General features: G+C 39.0%; 1 protein-coding gene across 6 annotated transcripts in view; it reads right to left on the reverse strand.

Annotated features, from left to right (window-relative positions):
• Nucleotides 1-25,020, reverse strand: part of TRPM3 (transient receptor potential cation channel subfamily M member 3) — a 614,509-nt gene that overhangs the window by 552,541 nt on the left and 36,948 nt on the right. The window lies entirely within an intron of this gene.

The following is a 25,020-nucleotide window of genomic DNA, read 5'->3' on the forward strand; positions in this document are numbered from 1 at the left end:
CTGAAGGAGGAACTCCCCAGGTCAGTAGGTGCCCAGTATGCTACTGGAGATCAGTGGAGAAATAACTCCAGAAAGAATGAAGGGATGGAGCCAAAGCAAAAACAATACTCAGTTGTGGATGTGACTGGTGATGGAAGCAAGGTCCAAAGCTGTAAAGAGCAATATTGCATAGGAACCTGGAATGTTAGGTCCATGAATCAATGTTAGGCAAATTGAAAGTAGTCAAACAGAAGATGGCAAGAGTGAATGTCAACATTCTAGGAAGCAGTAAACTAAAATGGACTGGAATGGGTGAATTTAACTCAGATGACCATTATATCTACTACTGTGGGCAGGAATCCCTTAAGAGAAATGGAGTAGCCATCATGTTCAACAAAAGAGTCCAAAATACAGTACTTGGATGCAATCTCAAAAATGACAGAATGATCTCTGTTCATTTCCAAGGCAAACCATTCAATATCACAGTAATCCAAGCCTATACCCCAATAGTAACATTGAAGAAGCTGAAGTTGAATGGTTCTCTGAAGACCTACAAGACCTTTTAGAAACAACACCCCAAAAAGATGTCTTTTCATTATGGGGGACTGGAATGCAAAAAATTAGGAGTCAAGAAACACCTGGGGTAACAGGCAAATTTGGCCTTGGAGTACAGAATGAAGCAGGGCAAAGGCTAACAGAGTTTTGCCAAGAGAACACACTGGTTATAGCAAACACCCTCTTTCAACAACACAAGAGAAGACCCTACACATGGACATCACCAGATGGTCAACACCGAAATCAGATTGATTATATTCTTTGCAGCCAAATATGGAGAAGCTCTATACAGTCAGCAAAAACAAGGCCAAGAGCTGACTGTGGCTCAGATCATGAAACCACTAGACCATCCAGGTATGACCTAAATCAAATCGCTATGGTTATACAGTGGAAGTGAAAATAAATTTAAGGGACTAGATCTGATAGACAGAGTGCCTGATGAACTATGGATGGAGGTTCGTGACACTGTACAGGAGACAGGGATCAAGACTGTCCCCAAGAAAAACAAATGCAAAAAGCAAAATGGCTGTCTGAGGAGGCCTTGCAAATAGCTCTGAAAAGAAGAGAAGCAAAGACCAAAGGAGAAAGGGAAAGATATAAGCATCTGAATGCAGAATTCCAAAGATTGGCAAGGAGAGATAAGAAAGCCTTTGTCAGCTATCAATGCAAAGAAATAGAGGAAAACAACAGAATGGGAAAGACTAGAGATCTCTTCAAGAAAATTAGAGATACCAAGGGAACATTTCACGCAAAGATGCGCTTGATAAAGGACAGAAACGGTATGGACCTAACAGAAGCAGAAGATATTAAGAAGAGTGGCAAGAATACACAGAAGAACTGTACAAAAAAGATCTTCACGACCAAGATAATCATGATGGTGTGATCACTCACCTAGAGCCAGACATCCTGGAATGTGAAGTCAAGTGGGCCTTAGAATGCTTCACTACAAACAAACCTAGTGGAGGTGATGGAATCCCAGCTGAGCTATTTCAAATCCTGAAAGATGATGCTGTGAAAGTGTTGCACTCAATATGTCAGCAAATTTGGAAAACTCAGCAGTGGCCACAGGACTGGAAAAGGTCAGTTTTCATTCTAATCACAAAGAAAGGCAATGCCCAAGAATGCTCAAACTACCATACAATTGCACTCATCTCACACTCTAGTAAAGTAATGCTCAAAATTCTCCAAGCCAGGCTTCAGCAATACATGAACAATGAACTTCCAGATGTTCAAGCTGGTTTTAGAAAAGGCAAAGGAACCAGAGATCAAGTTGCCAACATCTGCTGGATCATGGAAAAAGCAAGAGAGTTCCAGAAAAACATCTAATACTGCTTTATTGACTATGCCAAAGGCTTTGACTGTGTGGATCACAATAAACTGTGGAAAATTCTGAAAGAGATGGGAATCCCAGACCACCTGACCTACCTCTTGAGAAACTTTTATGCAGGTCAGGAAGCAACAGTTAGAACTGGACATGGAACAACAGACTGGTTCCAAATAGGAAAAGGAGTATGTCAAGGCTGTATATTGTCACCCTGCTTATTTAACTTATATGTAGAGTACATCATGAGAAATGCTGGGCTGGAAGAAGCACAAGCTGGAATCAAGATTGCTACAAGAAATATCAATAACCTCAGATATGCAGATGACACCACTTTTATGGCAGAGAGTAAAGAGGAACTAAAGACCCTCTTGATGAAAGTGAAAGAGGAAAGTTAAAAAGTTGGCTTAAAGCTCAACATTCAGAAAACGAAGATCATGGCATCTGGTCCCATCACTTCATGGGAAATAGATGGGGAAACAGTGTCCGACTTTATCTTTTGGGGCTCCAAAATCACTGCAGATGGTGACTGCAGCCATGAAATTAAAAGACGCTTACTCCTTGGAAGGAAAGTTATGACCAATTAGATAGCATATTCAAAAGCAGAGACATTACTTTGCCAACAAAGGTCTTTCTAATCAAGGCTATGGTTTTTCCTGTAGTCATGTATCAATGTGAGAGTTGGACTGTGAAGAAAGCTGAGCGCTGAAGAACTGATGCTTTTGAACTGTGGTGTTGGAGAAGACTCTTGAGAGTCCCTTGGACTGCAAGGAGGTCCAACCAGTCCATTTAAGGAGATCAGTCCTGGGTATTCATTAGAAGGACTGATGCTGAAACTGAAACTCCAATACTTTGGCCATCTCATGGGAAGAGTTGACTCATTGGAAAAGACCCTGATTCTTGGAGGGATTGGGGGCAGGAGGAGAAGGATACGACAGAGGATGAGATGGTTGGATGGCATCACCGACTCAATGGCCATGAGTTTGAGTAAACTCCAGGAGTTAGTGATGGATAGGGAGGCCTGGCGTGCTGCGCTTCATGGGATCGCAAAAAGTCGGACACGACTGAGCTACTGAACTGAACTGATGTAGAGTATCATCTCATCTGCAAACAGAGAGAGCTTTACTTCTTCTTTTCCAATCTGGATTCCTTTTATTTCTTTTTCTTCTCTGATTGCTCTAGCTAGTACTTCCAGAACTATGTTGTATAATAGTGGTGAAAGTGGACATCCTTGTCTTGTTGCTGATCTTAGGGGAATGCTTTCAGTTTTTCACCACTGAGAATAATGTCTGCTATAAGCTTATCATATATGGCCTTTACTAGGTTGAGGTAGCTTGTTCTATGCCCATTTTTTGAAGAGTTTTAATCATAAATGGGTGCTAAATTTTGTCAAAGGCTTTTTCTGTATCTATTGAGGTTATCATAAGGTTTTTATCTTTCCATTTGTTAATATAGATATCACATTGATTGATTCGCACATTAAATATACATGCTTTATTTTTTAAATCTATAAAACTTCTACATTATAAGTCAACCTTATAAAGCTATCTAATGAATATCTTGTGGCTCATAAATAAACCATAAATAATATCTGGATCATTTTTCTAAATTTTGAAAAGAAGCAAAGAGTAAAATGAGTTTTTTCGTTTGCTTTAAGGAAAACTGTAATTCTATTGGCATGAGTTTTATAGCAAGATATTTCAGGTTAGAAATACTGCAAGCTATTTTTATTGTGATGTTCGTGTCAATGAAGAGTTTTCAGAGGTCTAATTTTAAAAACTGACTGGAATGCGGGTGGAGGGAGGTGGAGGAAAGATACATCTAGTGGTGTACATATAATGGCTTCTACGTGCTCAGGATTATGACTTGATCAGCTTTCAGGTATCTTGCAAGAGAGGTGTTTAACTGCTGTTACTTGAAATCAGTTAGCATTTACATCATGAAACTAGCAAATGCTACCGACCAGGAATTCTGTGTTTTTCCAGAGCTGATTGTCAAACATTCACTCAGTTCAGTTCAGTTCAGTCGCTCAGTCGTGTTCGACTCTTTGCGACCCCATGAAGTGCAGCACGCCAGGCCTCCCTGTCCATCACCAACTTCCAGAGTTCACTCAGACTCACGTCCATCGAGTCAGTGATGCCATCCAGCCATCTCATCCTCTGTTGTCCCCTTCTCCTCCTGCTCCCAATCCCTCCCAGGATCACAGTCTTTTCCAGTGAGTCAACTCTTCTCATGAGGTGGCCAAAGTACTGGAGTTTCAGCTTTAGCATCATTCCCTCCAAAGAAATCCCAGGGCTGATCTCCTTCAGAATGGACTGGTTAGATCTCCTTGCAGTCCAAAGGACTCTCAAGAGTCTTTTCCAACATCACACTTCAAAAGCATCAATTCTTCAGCACTCAGCTTTCTTCACAGTCCAACTCTCACATCCATACATGACCACAGGAAAAACCACAGCCTTGACTAGACGGACCTTTGTTGGCAAAGTAATGTCTCTGCTTTTGAATATACTATCTAGATTGGTCATAACTTTCCTTCCAAGGAGTAAGTGTCTTTTAATTTCATGGCTGCAGTCACCATCTGCAGTGATTTTGGAGCCCCACAAAATAAAGTCTGACACTGTTTCCACTGTTTCCCCATCTATTTCTCATGAAGTGATAGGACCAGATGCCAGGATGTTCGTTTTCTGAATGTTGAGCTTTAAGCCAACTTTTTCACTCCCCTTTCACTTTCATCAAGAGGCTTTTACTAGTACATCACAAAATCATATAATAAAAACAAGGAACTAATTTGCTACTGGGTATACATTCTTTGGAATATGAGAAAAGCTTTTATCTGCTCTCAGATTCCTGGATTGGGTGGGGAGTTCCCTGCATCAATCACCCACTGGGAAAGTGAGTTGCTCCACACAGGGGAAGATCCTCTGGAAATCACTGAACATCACTGCTCTGCTGTTCTTAGCTTCTCTGCTGCTTAGTATAGTGAATGACACACCCCCTTTCCTCATCTCAAAAATTTTTGACAGTACTAGCATCTTCCTTACACAAAAAATCCAGCGGGGGAGGTGAGCTGAACTGGGAGAGGAAAAACACTGCAGAGAGGCAGTTTCCTCTTCTACCTCATGCAAATCTAGACAAGGTTCTCGATACTTTTCATTGCTAAAAATAGCCTGGGGACCTTTAAAGATATCAACACTCTAGTCTCAACCAGGAACCAGGGAATCACACCCTAGTTGGACAAGCATCAAGTGTAGTACAATTGAGAATTACTTATCAGAATCACTGAATAGAGCAAAAACCAGAATATGAACTCAAAGACATCAGGGACCTGCCTTGTGTACCAGAGAATTACCAATTTCCATTCTACCAAAAATAGGAGACTGCACTTTTCTGAGTTACAAATAAGCATTCCATACATTACAGTCACTTGGCCTAAAAAAGTATTTGTTACACCATCACCAAGTTTTATATAGCCTTCCTTCCTATTTACCTAAGGCTATGAAGGCCAACCCTATAACAGTTCTTGGCCATGGCTGAGTATCAGAATCACCTAGATATATCATGCACTTGGACAGAAAAATAGGAATTCCTTATCAAATCTCCAGTATTGGTGCCAGGAATGTGCATTTCTAAAATTTCCAAAGGACTCTGAAGTACTTCCAGGTTTGATAACTATTGATTTAAAGCAAGCACTACCAAGCTCACTATCCCTCTTGAAGAATAACTAAGGCTTTTGGGACAAACATCATGACCTCCTGGGCAGATTACAGAATTGTGTGACTCTAAGCTTAATCACTTGCCTATCCACACAGGCCTCAATTCCATTTAAGAACACCTCTTTTCATGGGGATATACACTCTACTTGAATTCATTTTTCTTTCTACTTATTCTTCCAACTCTTTCCTTTTCACAGCAGGAAAATCTCTCCTGATTCATAAAAAAACAAAAGCAGTGCAAAGGACAAAAAATAGAAATTGTGATGGACTGGTTAATTCCTAAAACCCTTGAAAGTTTCTATAGAAACAGCCAGTGTCTTTCAGAATCTCCCCAGACCTTTTCATCTTCCTCTAACTAAGCCTGGTAGTCTTCAAGTGCAGGCACTGATGGTAAGCTACTCATTTAAATTGATGGTTTTATCTTTTGCCTAATTATCTGTTTTCCCAGGTGCTGCTACTGCTGCCAAGTCTCTTCAGTCATGTCTATCTCTGTGCGACCCCATAGATGGCAGCCCACCAGGCTCCCTGGTCCCTGGGATTCTCCAGGCAAGAACACTGGAGTGGGTTGCCATTGCCTTCTCCAATGCATGAAAGTGAAAAGTGAAAAGTGAAAGTGAAGTTGCTCAGTCATGCCTGACTCTTAGTGACCCCATGGACTGCAGCCCTCCAGGCTCCTCCGTCCATGGGATTTGCCAGGCAAGAGTACTGGAGTGGGGTGAATCCACCTGCCAAGCAGGAGACACAGGGCTTGATGCCTGGGTTGGGAGGATTCCCAGGAGAAGGAAATGGCAACCCATTTCGGTATTCTTGCTTGTGAAATCCATGGACCGAGGAGCCTGGTGGACTACAGTCCATGGAATCACAAAGAGTTGGGCACAACTTAGTGACTAAACAACAGCAACCACAAAATTATTGTCTTCTTTAACCACATATGCACAACTTTTCTGCTACATTGTGGGTAAGATTGCTTTTATATGATGGTTTAGGAATTGAAATAATTCATGGTAATGTTTCTATGAGGAAAGGTACTCTAACCTGCAAATACACTTAAAAACCAACTTTGGGAATACAACTCATGGTTAAACATGGAACATCCAGTAATAAGTTCTTCCTGAATTGTATATAAATATTATAGGCTGAAATATTTTTTTAAAATGTGAGGTACAAAAAGTTCTATAAACATGAGCCCTCTTCCTTTTAACTCCATATCTGTCTTAAACCTTCTCACCCATGCTTCAGTAACACCTGTGTTTGCATCCTCAACTGCCTACATCAGTGGACTGGGGACCCCACAAAGTTAAGATAAGCATATAGTCATACTCACCTGTGTACACCTTCTTCCCCATGCCCTCCAGCTCCTTCTCATCCATCTAACAGTGCTCAGTATACAACAGGTGCAAGTGTTTGATAAACGGAACTACTTATTGTTTTTAGATCCATTTAAATTACTATTTCCTTTGTTTTTAGTAGAATATATGAATTCAATTTATAGTCATCTGTTTTGGTTTTTATATTTGTCTTTTTCTCTTCCATCACAGTTTTTCAAATGCTAGCCAGTCACACAAACTTCTTAGAGTGTGTGGAAATACTATCACAACTTTTAAATACTATGCACAACTTTTAAATACTATCACGACTTTTAAACTTTTTGAGCCAGTAAATCTACCTCTAGGAAACCATACATATATATGCATATGTGGGCAAAAACATAGTCATGAGGCTTTTTACAGTGTTGTTTACAATTGCAAACATCTAGGAAACCATCCTCTTTAGATGATTTGTTACATAAACTAAGAAACATCTTTGGAATGGAAATATATGTAGATGTTAAATAATGAGATCATTTGTGCTGATAGCTGTCTCCTAGGTATAATCTTACTTTAAAAAAAAAAGCAAGCTGGGGAAAAATATGTAAAATATCTTTTCATGTGTATAAACATATACTTTTGTTTATACATAGCAAATTTCTAGAAAGATACAGAAGGAATTTTTAACAGTAATTGCCTCTTGGGAGGGAGAATTTGGAATTAATTATTGGTGATGAGATGTCATGATTTTTTCATTGCATGCTTTCTTGTACTCTAAAATTTTTGCCATAAGCTGGGTTACTTCTTCAAATAATAATTCTTAAAAAAACAGAAATCACCATAAGTAAAAAAAGTTTTAAGGTATTTAGACTTACATATATATATATATATATATATAGGTATAACATTTTGTTAAGTAAAAAACTGAGAGGATTTCTACTGGCAGGTCCTAATGGAGGAGCCTGTTATAAAAGTTCATTTATGAACCTAGAATTTCAGCTAAAATATTTCCAACAGCACTTCAAATTATAGCATAAGAAATCCAGGAAGAAATCCAGAGTAAGCACAGAAGTCAGGACAAACCAAATACATGTCAGAACTACCATCCTTTTACCCCTGGCACCTAGGAAGTCACTACTGAAAGTCAAGGCACTCTTTCCTGCTGAGCCTGGGTCAGCTTCAGGGTCCTCAAACTACTTGATGCCAGTAGAGCAGAACAAAAACCACTGTTCCCCCATCAGGCCTAAATAGCATACCTTCATATCCACCTTGAATTCCTGAGGAGGCAGAGGGGAGAAGCCGCTCTGCTGGCCTGCCTAGGGCTCTGTACAATCCAAACATCTCAAAGGAGAGGAAATGTTCTACTGGGTCCAGCAGAATTGGTAGTGGATGTTGAGTAGTGGTTTGATATTGCAGACAAAGAATGTGGCCTGACATTCCAGAAAACAACTCACATTGCCTGTCATCAGCTGCCCATAACGGTGTGCCCTGAGGGGGATTCAGAATGGAGTGAAACGGGATACCAGTCCTAGATAGGTAAGACACAAATCAAAGGAGTAATTAAATAAGCCCAGACTTACATTTTTCCAGACATAGAAAAGCACTAAAATCATTAACTTGAAATGTCTGTATTTTTGTGATTAGCAGTAATCTTCTCATGTTCAACTATATGTTCTTTTCTTTCCAACAAAAAAATGCCTATACATCCTGGCTCCTCCCTTACCACCGTGGAACAGTCCCTCAGAGTTATTTACAAGGCTGATTCTCTGGGCTATAGTCCAGAGCAAAGCACGTAAATAAAATATAACATTTCTAAGTTGTGTATTTTTCTCAGTTGATAGTTTGATTTCAAATCCACTGATTTTTTATGACAAAAATAAAGTGGTTTTTAAGAGTAAAGTTCAGACCTAAGAATGAAGTTTTTATACATTGTTTTGATAGAAAAGTGAAGTTGTATATGGGAATGTTGTCATCCACATGTGCATTTGTTGACGAGTACTCAGTAGTGCCAAATTCAGACTTAAATTGAAGAAAGTAGGGAAAACCACTAGACCATTCAGGTATGACCTAAATCAAATCCCTTATGATTATACAGTGAAAGCGAGAAACAGATTTAAGGGACTAGATCTGCTAGATAGAGTGCCTGATGAACTATGGATGGAGGTTCGAGACATTGTACAGAAGACAGAGATCAAGACCATCCCCAAGAAAGGAAATGCAAAAAAGCAAAACGGCGGTCTGGGGAGGCCTTACAAATAGCTGTGAAAAGAAGAGAGGCGAAAAGCAAAGGAGAAAAGGAAAGATATAAGCATCTGAATGCAGAGTTCCAAAGAATAGCAAGAAGAGATAAGAAAGCCTTCTTCAGCGATCAATGCAAAGAAATAGAGGAAAACAACAGAATGGGAAAGACTAGAGATCTCTTCAAGAAAATTAGAGATACCAAGGGAACATTTCACGCAAAGATGCACTTGATAAAGGGCAGAAATGGTATGGACCTAACAGAAGCAGAAGATATTAAGAAGAGTGGCAAGAATATACAGAAGAACTGTACAAAAAAGATCTTCATGACCAAGATAATCATGATGGTGTGATCACTCACCTAGAGCCAGACATCCTGGAATGTGAAGTCAAGTGGGCCTTAGAATGCTTCACTACAAACAAAGCTAGTGGAGGTGATGGAATTCCAGCTGAGCTATTTCAAATCCTGAAAGATGATGCTGTGAAAGTGCTGCACTCAATATGTCAGCAAATTTGGAAAACTCAGCAGTGGCCACAGGGCTGGAAAAGGTCAGTTTTCATTCCAATCCCAAAGAAAAGCAACACCCAAGAATACTCAAACTACTGCACAAATGCTCAAACTACTTTACACTAGTAAAGTAATGCTCAAAATTCTCCAAGCCAGGCTTCAGCAATACATGAACCATGAATTCCAGATGTTCTGCTGGCTTTGAAAAGGCAGAGGAACCAGAGATCAAACTGCCAACATCTGCTGGATCATGGAAAAAGCAAGAGAGTTCCAGGAAAACATCTAATACTGCTTTATTGACTATGCCAAAGCCTTTGACTGTGTGGATCACAATAAACTGTGGAAAATTCTGAAAGAGATGGGAATCCCAGACCACCTGACCTGCCTCTTGAGAAACCTATATGCAGGTAAGGAAGCAACAGTTAGAACTAGACACAAAACGACAGACTGGTTCCAAATAGGAAAAGGAGTATGTCAAGGCTGTATATTGTCACCCTGCTTATTTAACTTATATGCAGGGTACATCATGAGAAATGCTGGGCTGGAAGAAGCACAAGCTGGAATCAAGATTGCCACGAGAAATATCAATAACCTCAGATATGCAGATAACACCACCCTTATGGCAGAAAGTGAAGAGGAACTAAAAAGCCTCTTGATGAAAGTGAAAGAGGAGAGTGAAAAAGTTGGCTTAAAGCTCAACATTCAGAAAACGAAGATCATGGCATCTGATTCCATCACTTCATGGGAAATCGACGGGGAAATAGTGGAAACAGTGTCAGACTTTATTTTGTGGGGCTCCAAAATCACTGCAGATGGTGACTGCAGCCATGAAATTAAAAGACGCTTACTACTTGGAGGGAAAGTTATGACCAACCTAGATGGCATATTGAAAAGCAGAGACATTACTTTGCCAACAAAGGTCCGTCTAGTCAAGGCTATGGTTTTTCCAGTAGTCATGTATGAGTATGAGAGTTGGACTGTGAAGAAAGCTGAGTGCCGAAGAATTGATGCTTTTGAACTGTGGTGTTGGAGAAGACTCTTGAGAGTCCCTTGGACTGCAAGGAGATCCAACCAGTCCATTTAAAGGAGATCAGTCCTGGGTGTTCTTTGAAGGAATGATGCTGAATCTGAAACTCCAGTACTTTGGCCACCTCATGTGAAGAATTGACTCATTGGAAAAGACCCTGATGCTGGGAGGGATTGGGGGCAGGAGGAGAAGGGGACGACAGAGGATGAGATGGCTAGATGGCATCACTGAGTCAATGGACATGAGTTTGAGTGAACTCTAGGAGTTGGTGATGGACAGGGAGGCCTGGTGTGCTGCAGTTCATGGGGTCACAAAAAGTCGGACACGACTGAGCGACTGAACTGAACTGAACTCAGTAGTTCAGCTGCTGGGGGCACCACTGGGGCTTATCAGTAAGAACAAGTGTCCAGATTCTTTCCTAGTTGTCCAGTGGTTAACAATCTGCCTGACAGGCAATGCATGAGACACAGGTTCAACCCCTTGGGGGAGCTAAGATCCAACACGGCTTGTGGGCCAAAAATAACAAAAGTAAAGACTTTAAAAATGGTTCACATCAAAAAGAAAAAAAAAATGTTTTTAAAAGGGACACACATAGTAGCAAGAATGGCAATGGGACATTTGGCCCACAAGTTTATGAGGACCATCTGAGAGTATTTCATCTGTGCAAGGTGGCTGCTTGCTGTTGCTGATCTAATATCTATGGAAAGACCTTAGCACATTAGCTCTTACCTCTGTAAAGTCCACTCTTAAACTAGCAGAGGTGAAGGGCATGCAGGGGCCTCATGAAGGAGATCATCTCACCAATACCAGCACCATCACTCCCTAGCAATGTGCTCCAACAACAGGGGACTTTTGTTTTCACCAGCAGCTGGACATCAGCTGATGACTGATTAAGCTACCTTCCCAGAGTACTAACTCATATAAAGGTACACCTCAACTAAATTTGGACTATTTCTGCCTAGAAAATTGTAACTAATCTATCATTGATTTAGAGTATGTTACTTCTTTACTGGGCTTCCCTGATAGCTCAGTTGGTAAAGAATCTGCCTGCAATGCAAGAGACCCCAGTTTGATTCCTGGGTTGGGAAGATCCCCTGGAGAAGGGATAGGCTACCTATTCCAGCATTCTTTGGCTTCCTTGGTGGTTCAGCTGGTAAAGAATTGCCTGCAATGTGGGAGACCTGGGTTCTGTCCTTGGGTTGGGAAGATCCCCTGGAGAAGGGAAAGTCTACCCACTCTAGTATTCTGGCCTGGAGAATTCCATGGACTGTACAGTCCATGGGGTCATAAAGAGTTAGACACAACTGAGCGACTTTCACTTTTCTTCTTTATTGGCTTATTAAGAGACACCACCCTGCATGCTATTGGCTTATGAAATGGTAATTCCTACAGTGAGTCTTTGTTAAATAAAATATTGGCAAAAACAGTCTCTGTCTCAGAGTATAATTTGTCCTGAAACAAAACACTGGATAGAATATCTGACTAATGCACAAGATGAACAAAGAATGTGCTTTCTGGGGAAGGAAAAAGTTTATTTGTATTGTTTCTGGACACTGACAAGTTGGGGTTTGGAGTGAAGGAATGACTGAGAGGGTAGCACTCCACACTGTCCCCTCAAATTGGCTTCTGTCCAAAAATAATAATGCCAGGTTACAAGGGAAAGGTGTGCTATAATTAAGACAAGGTCAAATGAAAACTGTATCTCTGGAGAAGTGTAACCTTAGGTAAGTCAAGGCACCATCCCAGGCCTCACTTTGCTTTTTGGTAAAGTGCCTGACTAAAAAGGGATGATTTTGAAAGTCCCCTTCAGTTTGCATACTTAGGACTGTACCATTTGGAAACAAGTTGAGAAGTAAACAGTTCTTTATTAAAAATGCACATGAGTCTTCCCAGTGGAGTATAGTGATTGGTTATGCAAATTTCATCCATCTGCCCCCTTTCCAGCTTGCTTAGTAGACAACGTTTCTCAGTGAGTCCAGTGGACATTAAAACTCTCGTCCATCATAAAGTGCTGCAAGTAATCTTTCTGTTGGATTGCAAAGGCTTGTTCATCCTCAAATGGACTTTTCCACAATGCCCACATTACTCCCAGTGGTCCTCTGGTCACCTTGTGAGAGTTCATGATAGTTCATGATAGAGTTCAAGAATTGAAATCTAGTCATTGGAATAAGACAACACTAACAAGCTCAAAAGATGCTATCACCCTAATAATGGCAGGAGTGAGAGATAGTTTAGATGGGCTTCAGCCATATTCTACATCAGCTCTGATCCCTAAGTCAAACCAAACAAACATGTGTAAGAGCTAGCTTGCATGGGTGGGGGGATAAAGGATTGGTAGTTCGGGATTAGCAGACATAAATTATTATATGTAGCATGGGTAAACAACAAGATCCTACTATATAGCAAAGGGTACTACATTCAATATCCTGTGATAAGCCACAATAGAATATGAGAAATATATAACTATACAGCAGAAATTAACACAACATTATAAGTCAGCTACTTCAATAAAATGTTTTTATAAAGCCAGCTTAATGGGTCTGCAACCAGTGTTCTGAAAGGGCCTGCCCTTGGGGGTTCACGCTGGAGTTGCCATCTTGAAACTCCTCCTACTTTCATTTTAATTTGCATTCTGTGAGGTCTGAGGAGACAATGAAGGATGCACCTTCAGGGTCTAGGCTCAACTACAGTCCACCTCCCAATGCCTCCTTAGGGTGGAGCTTTGGTCCTCTCTAACTGCTTCTCTACTCAGCCATTGGCCTTTTCCCCTCTCCCTCCTGCAGGGGCCCTAGGTACTCACGAGGGAGTTTTCCATGCCCAAGGGAGCACACCATCAAATAACAAATAAAAACCACCATGACAGGTTGATAGAGAGACCACAGAAGGAAGCAGTAAACCATCTCCTTTTTTTTAAATTAAAGAATTACACATTTTTATTTTGCACTAGACCTAGCAAGTTATGTAGCTGGTTTTGTGTTTATGAAAGTCTCTTCTTCCACAGGGATGACTAAACCTCTCCTAAATACACATTATGGAGTCAATCATCACCTACAAAGGATAAAACCAAAGACCAGGGGCATTTGAGGGAAGAAACTGGAAATGGCAGATGGCTGGAGACAGGACTTATAACTACCACATGCTAACTGATTGCGCCACTGGAGCTCCTGGAGACAGGCCTGATCGTTCAAGCTCAGCCCTCAGCAAATCCAGGACACCTCCTCAACCCTCAACCTTCTGGGCATGAAGCTAGACCAGTCTTTAACAAAATGAAATTTACTCTGCCTTAAAAGAGTATAAAGAGGAACAGTGCCTATAATGCATTAACCAACTACTTGGGAAGACGATATAGTACTAGAGAATCATAAGTAATAGTGAACAAGTGAAACAATGTATAGAAATAATTAGGAAGGCCGTGCCTGGATTCTACTCCTGCCTCATCTCTCACAGGCTGCATAGTTCTGGACAAGCTGGCCTCTGTATTTTAGTGTTTTCATCTTTAAATACAGGATGATTAGAATAACTTCTCTAGTAATGGTTGAAAGGATTAAATACTTAGAATAGTGCCCAGCACATAAAAGTACTTCACTAGTGTTAAATATTAAGGGTTCATATATAAGGCTTCAATACAAGGGATGTTTTTGAGAGATTCAGAGTAATTATGGAAAGATTCGTAAGGTGCCAAGACAAAAGCCCTTTATTGAAAATTTGCATGGCTTTGCTAAGAGAAAGCTGCGAGCTTAACTTAATGACTTTCATTAAAAGAAGAACTCTGGTAGACTATCTAGATGAAAATGCCTAATGTTATTGTTATTTGAAAACACATACACATGAGAGCACTTAGAAATAAGAGACTTAATTTAACTACATGCTTTGTAAGCTATTTCTGAAATGATTGCCAATGGTTTTTCCAAAGATCACAGAATCTTGATTTGGTATCAAGCAGTTCTAATAAAAGTGTAAACATCTGTCTTACATTCTGGCTCTTTCCTTAGCTATACTGCCACACTGACTTATTGGAGTTGTAATTTGGGAAGATTCTGAATAAGATAACAGTCACATCTGCCTACTTCCAATCTTTTGATTTTTCTACTAGCAGAACCTTATGTCTCTGCACAGATGTAACAACATCAATGGATGTTTTAAAATAAATCCTATTGGAAAGAACACAGAAAAACTGCATCTATCTGTCTATGAATGTTTTACATGTAATAGTGTTCCTGAAATACCAAGTTAGTTAACTGCATGTTAATAGTTATATACTCTCAACTAATCTTAGCACCAATCCCAAGATCATGGAAATATACATAGCATGCTAAGGGAAATTCCCTTGGTGTATACTAATGATCATTTAATTGCTTTGGATTTATAAGTTTTTGTTCCTAATAGTATATGCATGGGCTGTAAATAGCTGATGTCAAAAATAAAAGTTAGGAAACCATTCAAATGATGCCAATTTTGCTGACATTGATGGAATGTTACCTTATGAAGAAGGCTGTATAATTGCATTGTTCTGTCATGTCTTCTCATGTAATACCTACCAACACAAGGAGCAAAGAGGATGACCATAAGGTAGATTAGAGCCACTCTCTAATTTCATCCTAGGTAATTAAAGGGCATCTTTGGTTTCAAGACAGAAATCTCAGACACTGAATAATAGTTCACAAGTTGTCTTAATTTCTCAGAATTTCTCTTTCATCTTTGTTCACAGACATAAAATGCCTTCTAGATCTAGTGGTCTATGATTCTGAGTGAATTATGTGATCCTACATGGCCTGATATCCTGTCATAGCAAGGAAGAAGGAACATGTTGTTGGAATTAAAATGATCCGAGTCCGGGAAAAGAAGTCAAAAGATTAATAATGTAACCAATGAAAGTGGGTTTACCAGGAACAGGATCTTTGTGGCAGAAAAGGCAAAAAGAGTCATATAAAAACATAATAAATTCTAAATATTACTCATTGTAGGAGATTTAGGGATAGCAGGAAGGAACTGAAAAGACAGGAACAGGACAGATAACATCTTGGAAGATAATTTTAAAAATTACTTTACATGAAGATTTCATATGGAGATATCCACTTATCTTGAATAGGAAAATCTTTCAAATATCTCTATGTATGTTTTCTAAAGAACAGCCTTCACTTAGATGACATGACAAGTAATGCATTTCAAGAATCCATTCAACACATAAAGGAGGTTTGAGTCTGAATTTCAAGTATATATTCTTAGAATATTCATAAACTAAAGTGGATGACTGACTGTGTTCGGAAATAATTTCCTAAAATTGTAATCAATGTTATTTATTGTTACCACTTACTGAATGCTAACCATGGATCAAGAATTACACTGTATGGTTTACATACATTACTACCTCATCTAATACTTACAGCATTGCAGGAGGGCAATTTAATATCTTAAATGAATATTCAGAATAGTAAGCAACCTGCTCAAGCTACAAGGCCGATATATAGGAGATTTATTTATTATTATTTTTTTAATGATAATTTTTTTATTTGATTGGGGGAATCAGGTATAAACATCTTTTGGTTGATTAATCAACTGTTCAGTTCATGCATATATACAAACATGCAAATATTCACATACAAGGGTTAGTTCTAGACATGTGCTGACATATAACAGTTGGAAAATGCAAAACAAATCTCTCATTTTTAACACTGCAATTTATTTATTTTTTTTCACATTATGAACATTGCATTTATTTATTTTATTTATTTATTTATTTTGCTTTTTCACACCATTTCCTTGGATTTATTTTTTTATTTATTATTTATTTTTTTTTATTTTATTATTATTTTTTTTACTTTACAATTCTGTATTGGTTTTGCCATACATTGATAAACCCAAGCCTTATTGATTCAAAGTCCATGCTCTTTCCCATCCTCCATTCTGCATCTCTCTGAGTCTTACTGCTGCTGCTGTTGCTGCTAAGTCGCTTCAGTCGTGTCTGACTCTGTGCGACCCCAAAGACGGCAGCCCACCAGGCTCCCCCATCCCTGGGATTCTCCAGGCAAGAACACTGGAGTGGGTCGCCATTTCCTTCTCCAATGCATGAAAGTGAAAAAGTCAAAGTGAAGTCGCTAATGTCATGTCCGACTCTTGAGTGAATTAAAGAGCCAAGCTTGCTGCTGCTGCTGCTGCTGCTGCTGCTGCTGCTGCTAAGTCACTTCAGTCGTGTCCAACTCTGTGCGACCCCATAGACGGCAGCCCACCAGGCTCCCCCGTCCCTGGGATTCTCCAGGCAAGAACACTGGAGTGGGTTGCCACTTCCTTCTCCAATGCATGAAAGTGAAAAGTGAAAGTGAAGTCGCTCAGCCGTGTCCGGCTCTTAGCGACCCCATGGACTGCAGCCCACCAGGCTCCTCCATCCATGGGATTTTCCAGGCAAGAGTACTGGAGTGGGTTGCCATTGCCTTCTCCAAAGAGCCAAGCTTAAGAATTTATATTCTGAAATTATAAACATCACAATGCTCTGAATACACTTTGCACTTTTCTGATGGATGGGAACATATAATGAATACATGGATATGTGTGGCTGAGTCCCTGCACTGTTTACCTGAAACTATCACAACATTGTTAATCAGCTATACCCCAATACAAAATAAATTTTTTTTTAAAAGTCAATGTAGCCCTGTTTTCAATGACTATTACTTTACATATTATGTGTTGTTTATGAAATCAGCAGACCTATACATTGAAGGGTATGTGTATGTGTGCATATGTGTGTACTTTTTTAAACCACCTTTCTTGCTACGAAGTAGTGAAATACATTAAAAGCAATCAAATGCCCAGCTTAGGATATTCAAATAATACTTTAGAAAAATTATCTTAGCAGTTGAATCTTGAAGTTGAGTGATGTGGACCCAGTCTTTGGGGGAGAAAGTAATTCTACAAAGGAAGGAGATTTTTGAGAAAGGAAAAGAAAATGAGCCAGTATTTGACTGAGGACCTGCAAATGTCAATGTTGCGCTAGGTGCTTCCTGAATATTTCCTGCATTTATCTTGCATAAGAAACAGGATGACTGACTGTAGAGTAGATAGTCCTGAGGGATAGTCAGATGTAGTGTACCCTAATTTTAACAATGGATCATGCAGTATATTTATAAAATAAAAACCACTCCAAGCATCTTTGATTGTACATGGCATCATACAGGCAATCAATAATGAATTAGCAATGAAGGGATCTTGGGCCACAAATGAGCAAATGTTCTGTGTCACCTAATTTTCAGTTTTAAAAAAGAAGCGATTCATTCTTTTTCTCTTCTTCTCAGCAACCTTAAAAATGAGCATTAGGTTTGGATTATCATAATGGAACACTGACACAAATTTATGTCTCAGAGTTTAGTGCTTATCAACATTAAGTTGATGTCCTTTTCTCTACCTCAGACTGAGAATCTAAATGAAAGTGGTGAAAATGACAAAGATCTGGGAGTCATATCCTATCAGGATAAATGGGTGTTACAGGCTTACTGAGAGTAAGATCTTCTAATTGTCCTGGTTCAGTGTAATATTTCATTGCAGTGCAATTTTTCATGCAAAGTAGCCTTCCTCTCCCCTTGCAGAAATTAAAAACAGTGGCCCATGGAAAGAATCCAGAGTACTTTTGAGAGTACTTATTTGAGAATTTGAGAGTACTTATAGGAAGAGAGTTCTCATAGAAAAGTTCACAAGTAATTTTTTACACTAATGCCAATTTAATATTCCAGGCAGGGTCAGAACTAGGTTAAGGTATTATTTCACACACTTTCATGACCTTTTAAATTTATACCCTACACATGTCACATGCTTTGTCCTAATCCAAGTACTTATTTGAGAAGAAGAGAGTAATGTCTGAGCATTTCATTTGCTTATGAAATTACCATGTTTGCTCCTACTTATGAATTCCCTGATCATTGGCTCTGATGTTTCTGACTCTTGAAAACTTTTACACATAATGGCTTGTCTCTTTATTTTGTCTTAAAAAACCTTTTCTCTCTGTTGCCTGAGAAATTAAGGCAAGATCTTCACCTCTCACCAGGAACTTCTGACCCAAATCTGACTTTCCAGTCTTATCTGATATGCCATCTCCCTTCTTATACCCTATCTCTGCCAAGTAATAGCTTTTAACCTTGCTGCTCCCAGCCTTTTGACCAAGACATTTCTTCCTCTTGGATTTTTTCTTCTTCATACGGCTTATACTATATAATGTTTATATCATGGGCTGCAGAGTTTGATTCAAATGCACTTTCCTCTGAAAGACCCTTTCAGATCCTACCCATGGGAATTAATTTTGTCCTTCTTTGTTCTACCACTCTCTCTGCTCACAACCTTGAGACAGCATGTGTCTCAGGGCTCCTTTATTAAAAAAAGAAAAAAACATTATTTGAGTTATATCTATTCTGTGAATACCATTTTAGACTCCTAGAGGGAAGAGTCCATTTTCTTTGTCTCTGTACTCCAATAGAATCCAGCAGTGAAGTGTGCATGGTGGGAGCTCAATTTATTTGCACTTCACTGTATGACTGGGTACATTCTTTAGTAAAATAAATATATGTGGATTAATAAGCTTTGAAGGAGAGCAAGCAAGCAAGTACAAGATCATTTCCTTTTTTAATCATCAAAGTAGATTTTAAACATAAGTTGTTGTATGCTTAGGCCAATTCTATTGGGCATAAAGGCTAGGAAAACACTTATAACTAATAAAGGACTTCAGGGTAAGTACATAGAGTAATTATATTTTGAAAATTACACACTGCATAAATACAAAGCAAGTATTTGAAGTTCAAATATTTGAAAAGCTCAAAAAAATGTATACATGATGTTGTTTTATTTAAAAATTGAAACAACACTGGTTTATGAGAGTTCCATGTGCACAACATTATATTTCAGCTTCTGTATACACTACAGCGTGCTCACCACCAAAGGTCTGGTTTTCATCCATCACCATAAGGTTGACTCCCTTTATCCATTTCACCTATCCTCCACCTTGCTTCCCGTTTGGTAGCCACTACTCTATTCTCTGTATCTGTGTGTTTGTTTTTGTCTTATTTGTTTATTATATGTATGTTTATTCTATTCCACATGTGAGTGAAATCATATGGTATTTGTCTTTCTCCACTTACATCACTTAGTGTAATAATCTCAAGGTCCAATCAAGTTGCCACAAAGGGAAAGATTTCATCTTTTCTCCATTTTATATATATATATATATATAAACACATCTTCTTTAGCCTTCTTTAGGAAATGCTATTCTTTGGATTTAAAAGTTTACAGAAAGAAACTGCATCTATGGTAGTCCATCTGCCTCAACTCTTACACTGTCCTTCATTTTTTAATCAAGTGTGTTTCTATGTATCTCAATTGTGCTTGAGCTTGACTAGCTGCTAGAAGTGCAAATAAGACCAAAACACACTCTTGTTAACAATGAGATCCAGTTATACCTATCAGATTACAGGGACTCCACAGACATTTGTGGAAGAAAAGCAGCTTGAGACAAGTGTTGGTAGAGAGAAACGTTTATGAACCCATATTATAAGAAGACAGAATATTTGGTTATAGCTGAAAAGAGAAAACAGATTTCAGGACAGAAGCTACTCAGATTCTGACTGAGTAAGACCTTCAGAGAGGGAGGAACTTCATTCCATTAAGTGAGAACAGAAAGGTCTCAGTGGGTTTGGTATACCCCAAAATCTATTATATCACATTTTAAATACTGGTATAATATATATATAGTTTATATACAAATTAAATTATAGTTGGTATACAAACTAAACTGTATATGGTTATCAAAATGTTTCCAAATATATAAACAACATTTCTCTCTTGTTCTAGATTCACGATAACTTCCATTACGTAGAAAGTTCAAAATTTTCTGCCCTAACCAAAAAAGTCAACTGGTATTTCTAGGTATAAGCAGAAGAATTTCCAAGGTATAATGAGGTTTCCTCATTCTTACCTGACCCAAGATAACATAACATAATTAGTATGTGAATATTGGCAAGGTACTAAATTTCCACAACACCATTTTACACAATTTTCCTCTCTTTGAAATATTCTTTTGCTCTTTTGATTTTGAAACTCACTCCATTCAAATACATTATTTGCACTTGTACATTGGGACCAGATGATAAGATTCATAAGTAGAAAGATGGGGAAAAAGTGGGAAGAAGGTGTAATGGAAACTTGAAGGGGAAGGAGACAGCTGCTGATATATTTTTCTCCTCTTTCTCTAGTTCATCCTTTCTGAAAAATAATCTTGACACTATCTCAGCTGCCTTCCAGGGTAAAAGGCAGCTTTAAATATCAGGCCAAGTTTATAAATCACAGTGTGTGAATAAGACTGTGTATAATATATACATGTGCATTGTATATACACATGTATACCTATATATGGCTATGTATGTTATATATACAAACATTTGCGTGTCTGTATATATAGTTTCTATACAACTATAAAATGAAATGCTCTTTGCTCAAGGATTTTATAATTCTAAACATGCTATACAAGGATATAGCATACATGCAAAAACACATATATACAATACATAGCTTTCATAGGTCCATAAAATTTATATAAATCATCCACTTAGGGATAGATAAAAGTATCACATTCTATGTCTATATTATCTGTATCTTCCTTTATATGACCTGGAAGTATTTCTGTCTAGCTATAGACATCTTGGAAAAGGCAACGGCACCCCACTCCAGTACTCTTGTCTGGAAAATCCCATGGACGGAGGAGCCTGGTAGGCTGCAGTTCATGGGGTCATGAAGAGTAGGACACGACTGAGCAACTTCACTTTGACTTTTCACTTTCATGCGTTGGAGAAGGAAATGGCAACCCACTCCAGTGTTCTTGCCTGAAGAATCCCAGGGACGGGGGAGCCTGGTGGGCTGCCGTCTATGGGGAAGCACAGAGTCGGACACGACTGAAGTGACTTAGCATCAGCAGCAGCAGCAGAGACATCTAGACACTTCAGAGCCAGAAATTCATTAAGGATTTTTTTTTTGTCAGATGTATAAAGTCGTGTCTCAACAATGATGTGAAAAAAATAAAAAATAAGCGTAAAGTTATGCCATAAATAACAGAATCTTAGAATGAAACAAGGTCTTAGAAGTTATTTAATGTGCCTTCCACTTAATGCAGGAATTTATCCCCATAATCATTGACTTCAGCACTCTGTTGAAGATGACCAGGGACAGGAGCTCACATCTCACCAGCCAGGCCACTTCAGGAGGTGTCCTGAGCATCTGCTATGCACAAGGCCAAATGGGGCACTCTGGAAATGTTCATGGATGGAGCTGGCAAAGCATGTGTCCTCAAAGAACTTAAAGACTGAAGTCAGAGATAAGACCTCTCTGGTAATAAAGCACAGCACAAGGCCCTAAGGCAACTGTCTTAGTACTCTGGGAGCTACTGGGAGGAGATAACTCACATGACGGCACTGGTAAAGGGAGGAATCAGGCAAGGTTTCATGGAATAAAGGGCATTTTAAGCTTTCAAGGACAAGTTGTATTTAAACATGTAAAAAGAATGGAGAAGCATTGAAGACAGAAGTAAAAGAATATACCAAAAGGGAGCTGCTAGTAAGTCTTGTCTTCTCTGCAAACTGTCTTTCTGAAACATCCAAAAACCACTCTATGCAGGGTTAGTATAATTTCATAGCTACAAGCCAGTTTTCACAAGTAGAATGGTATGAACTGAATGTGTGTCTTCAAAGTCCTGATGTTAAAATCCCAAACCCCATGTGACAGCATTTGGAAATGGGGCCTTTGGAAGGTAATCAGCTTGTGAAGGTGAACTGTCATGATGGGATCAATGCCCTTATATGAAGAGCCATGAAAGGGCAGCTCTCGGAACCAAGAAGAGGACCCTCACCAGAACTCTGATGGTACCCTGACCTCAAATTTCTAGCTTTTAGAACTGTGAGAAATAAACATTTGCTATTTAACTCACCTAGTCCATGATAATTTGTTATAACAGTCTGAACTAAGATAGGGGCAAAGTCATCATGTCTCTTTCCTTGATATGAACTTTCTCATCTGCCAGTTTCCAGAATCATAATCACGATGGCCATCATCTACACCACAACTTCATGTTTAGGAAGGTCTCCCATAAAATACAATTTCAGGCTGTTACCCTGCTCTTCCTATCTGCCCTTAACACTTAAAAAAGTAGGTTTTTCTCACTATGGGTTGTTTCTGTTAATGGAAAAAGTTGTACACACAGTCCAAGTCGTAATCTCTTAAACTGCAACAAATTTTAGGGCAGACTTCATTACACTCACTCTGAGATCTTAGACAAGTTATTTAACTTCTCCATGCCTCAGCCTCTTCATTTATAAAATGAGGATACATTCCTATACTTCATGAGAATATTGAGAAGATTAAGTGAGGATTAAAAGTATTGAGTTTAATGCCAGGCATGTAGTAAGTACCAAATACACATTAGGTACTGTCAGTAATAGTCATGTGCAATGATTTTAAATTGCCAGTAAAACTGTCAGATTCTTGATTTATGTCTGTAGTAGGAATTTTTTAACACCTCCCTCACTCCTTTCTTTTAACAAGTCACAAAAATTTAGTGTTACTTTCTACAATCTAAATTGATTTTTGCTTAATGGCTCTGACCCTACTTTTTGTAATAGTATAATAAGGAACACCTTGAAATATCAAAACTTAAAAATGCTCTGCTTGCCATTCCCTTGCAGAACATCTTATTCTTTAGCATGTTGACAGCTTTTATTACAAAACTTGTGTTAACTGTGTTAAAGGATAAAGAAGGTCAGTTTTCTCTTTGTGGCCTATGTGATTGACATTTATTGCTCCTGCTTCCCAGAATTCCTTTCACTCCACTTCTAATAATTGAAACTCAAATTTCTGAGGAACCACCCCTCAGTTTCATTCACTATTCTTCAGCTGGAGAATACATACCAGCTATGGGGTCGCACAGAGTCGGACACGACTGAAGCAACTTAGCAGCAGCAGCAGCAGCAGCAGCAGCAGGTTTAGAGCATGCAATGTAGGTTTAAACCAGTCAGAGCATCACACTACCATTGCAAAATGGTTGGTTTGGATTTGCCACAGGATCTGATTAGAACCTTTGAAAAAAAATAATGTAAGTCCAGAATTGCTGCCACCATCTTGGGCCACAAGAGAATGGAAAAAAACAAGAGTAAGTGTAATTTAAAAATGGAACAAAGGAAACCAAATACTAGCAACATTGTCTACTTGAAGCCAAACAGCTCCTGGGATTTTCAGTTAGAGGATCCAAAATTTTACTTTGTGCTTTTAATTGGTTGGGATTGCATTTTCTGTTATTTTCAGCTCACAAAGAGCCATCAGTCAGTTCAGTCGATCAGTCGTGTCCAACTCATTCCGACCCCATGGACTGCAGCACGCCAGGCTTCCCTGTCCATCCCCAAATCCTGGAGCTTGCTCAAACTCATGTCCATTGAGGGTTGATGTCATACAACCATCTCAACCTCTGTCATCCCCTTCTCCTGCCTTCAATCTTTCCCAGTATCAAGGTCTTTTCCAATGAGTCAGTTCTTTGTATCAGGTGGCTAAAGTATTGGAGCTTAAGCTTCAGCATCAGTCCTTTCAATAAATATTCAGGACTGATTTCCTTGAGGATGGCTGGTTGGATCTCCTTGTAGCCTGACACTCTCAAGAGTCTTCTCCAACACCACAGTTCAGAAGCATCAATTCTTCGGTGCTCAGCTTTCTTTATGGTCCATCTCTCACATCCATACATGACTACTGGAAAAACCACAGCTTTGACTAGACTAACCTTTGTTGGCAGAGTAATGTCTCTGCTTTTTAACATGATGTCCAAGTTGCTCATAGCTTTTCTTCCAAGGAGTAAGCGTCTTTTAATTTCATGGCTGCAATCACCATCTGCAGTGAATTTGGAATCCAAGAAAATAAAAAGTCTGTCACTGTTTCTATTGTTTCTCCATCTATTTGCCATGAAGTGATAGGACTAGACGCCATGATCTTCGTTTTTTGAATGTAAAGTTTTAAGCCAGTTTTTTCCACTGTCCTTTTTCAGTTTCATCAAGAGGCTCTTTAGTTAGTTCCTCTTCACTTTCTTCTGTAAGGGTGGTGCCATCTGCATATCTGAGGTGATTGATATTTCTCTCTGCAATTTTGATTCTAGCTTGTGCTACATCAAGCCTGGCATTTCTCATGATGTATTCTTCATATAAGTTACATAAGCTTATTTAATGACAATATACAGCCTTGATATACTCCTTTCCCAATATAGAATCAGTCCACTGTTCCAAGTCTAGTTCTAACTGTTGCTTCTTGACCTGCATACAGATTTCTCAGGAGGCAGGTAAGGTGGTCTGGCATTTCTATCCCTTTAAGAATTT

The sequence above is a fragment of the Oryx dammah genome, unplaced genomic scaffold (assembly GCF_014754425.2).
Source record: "Oryx dammah isolate SB20612 unplaced genomic scaffold, SCBI_Odam_1.1 HiC_scaffold_1, whole genome shotgun sequence".
In the NCBI taxonomy this organism is placed as follows: domain Eukaryota; kingdom Metazoa; phylum Chordata; class Mammalia; order Artiodactyla; family Bovidae; genus Oryx; species Oryx dammah.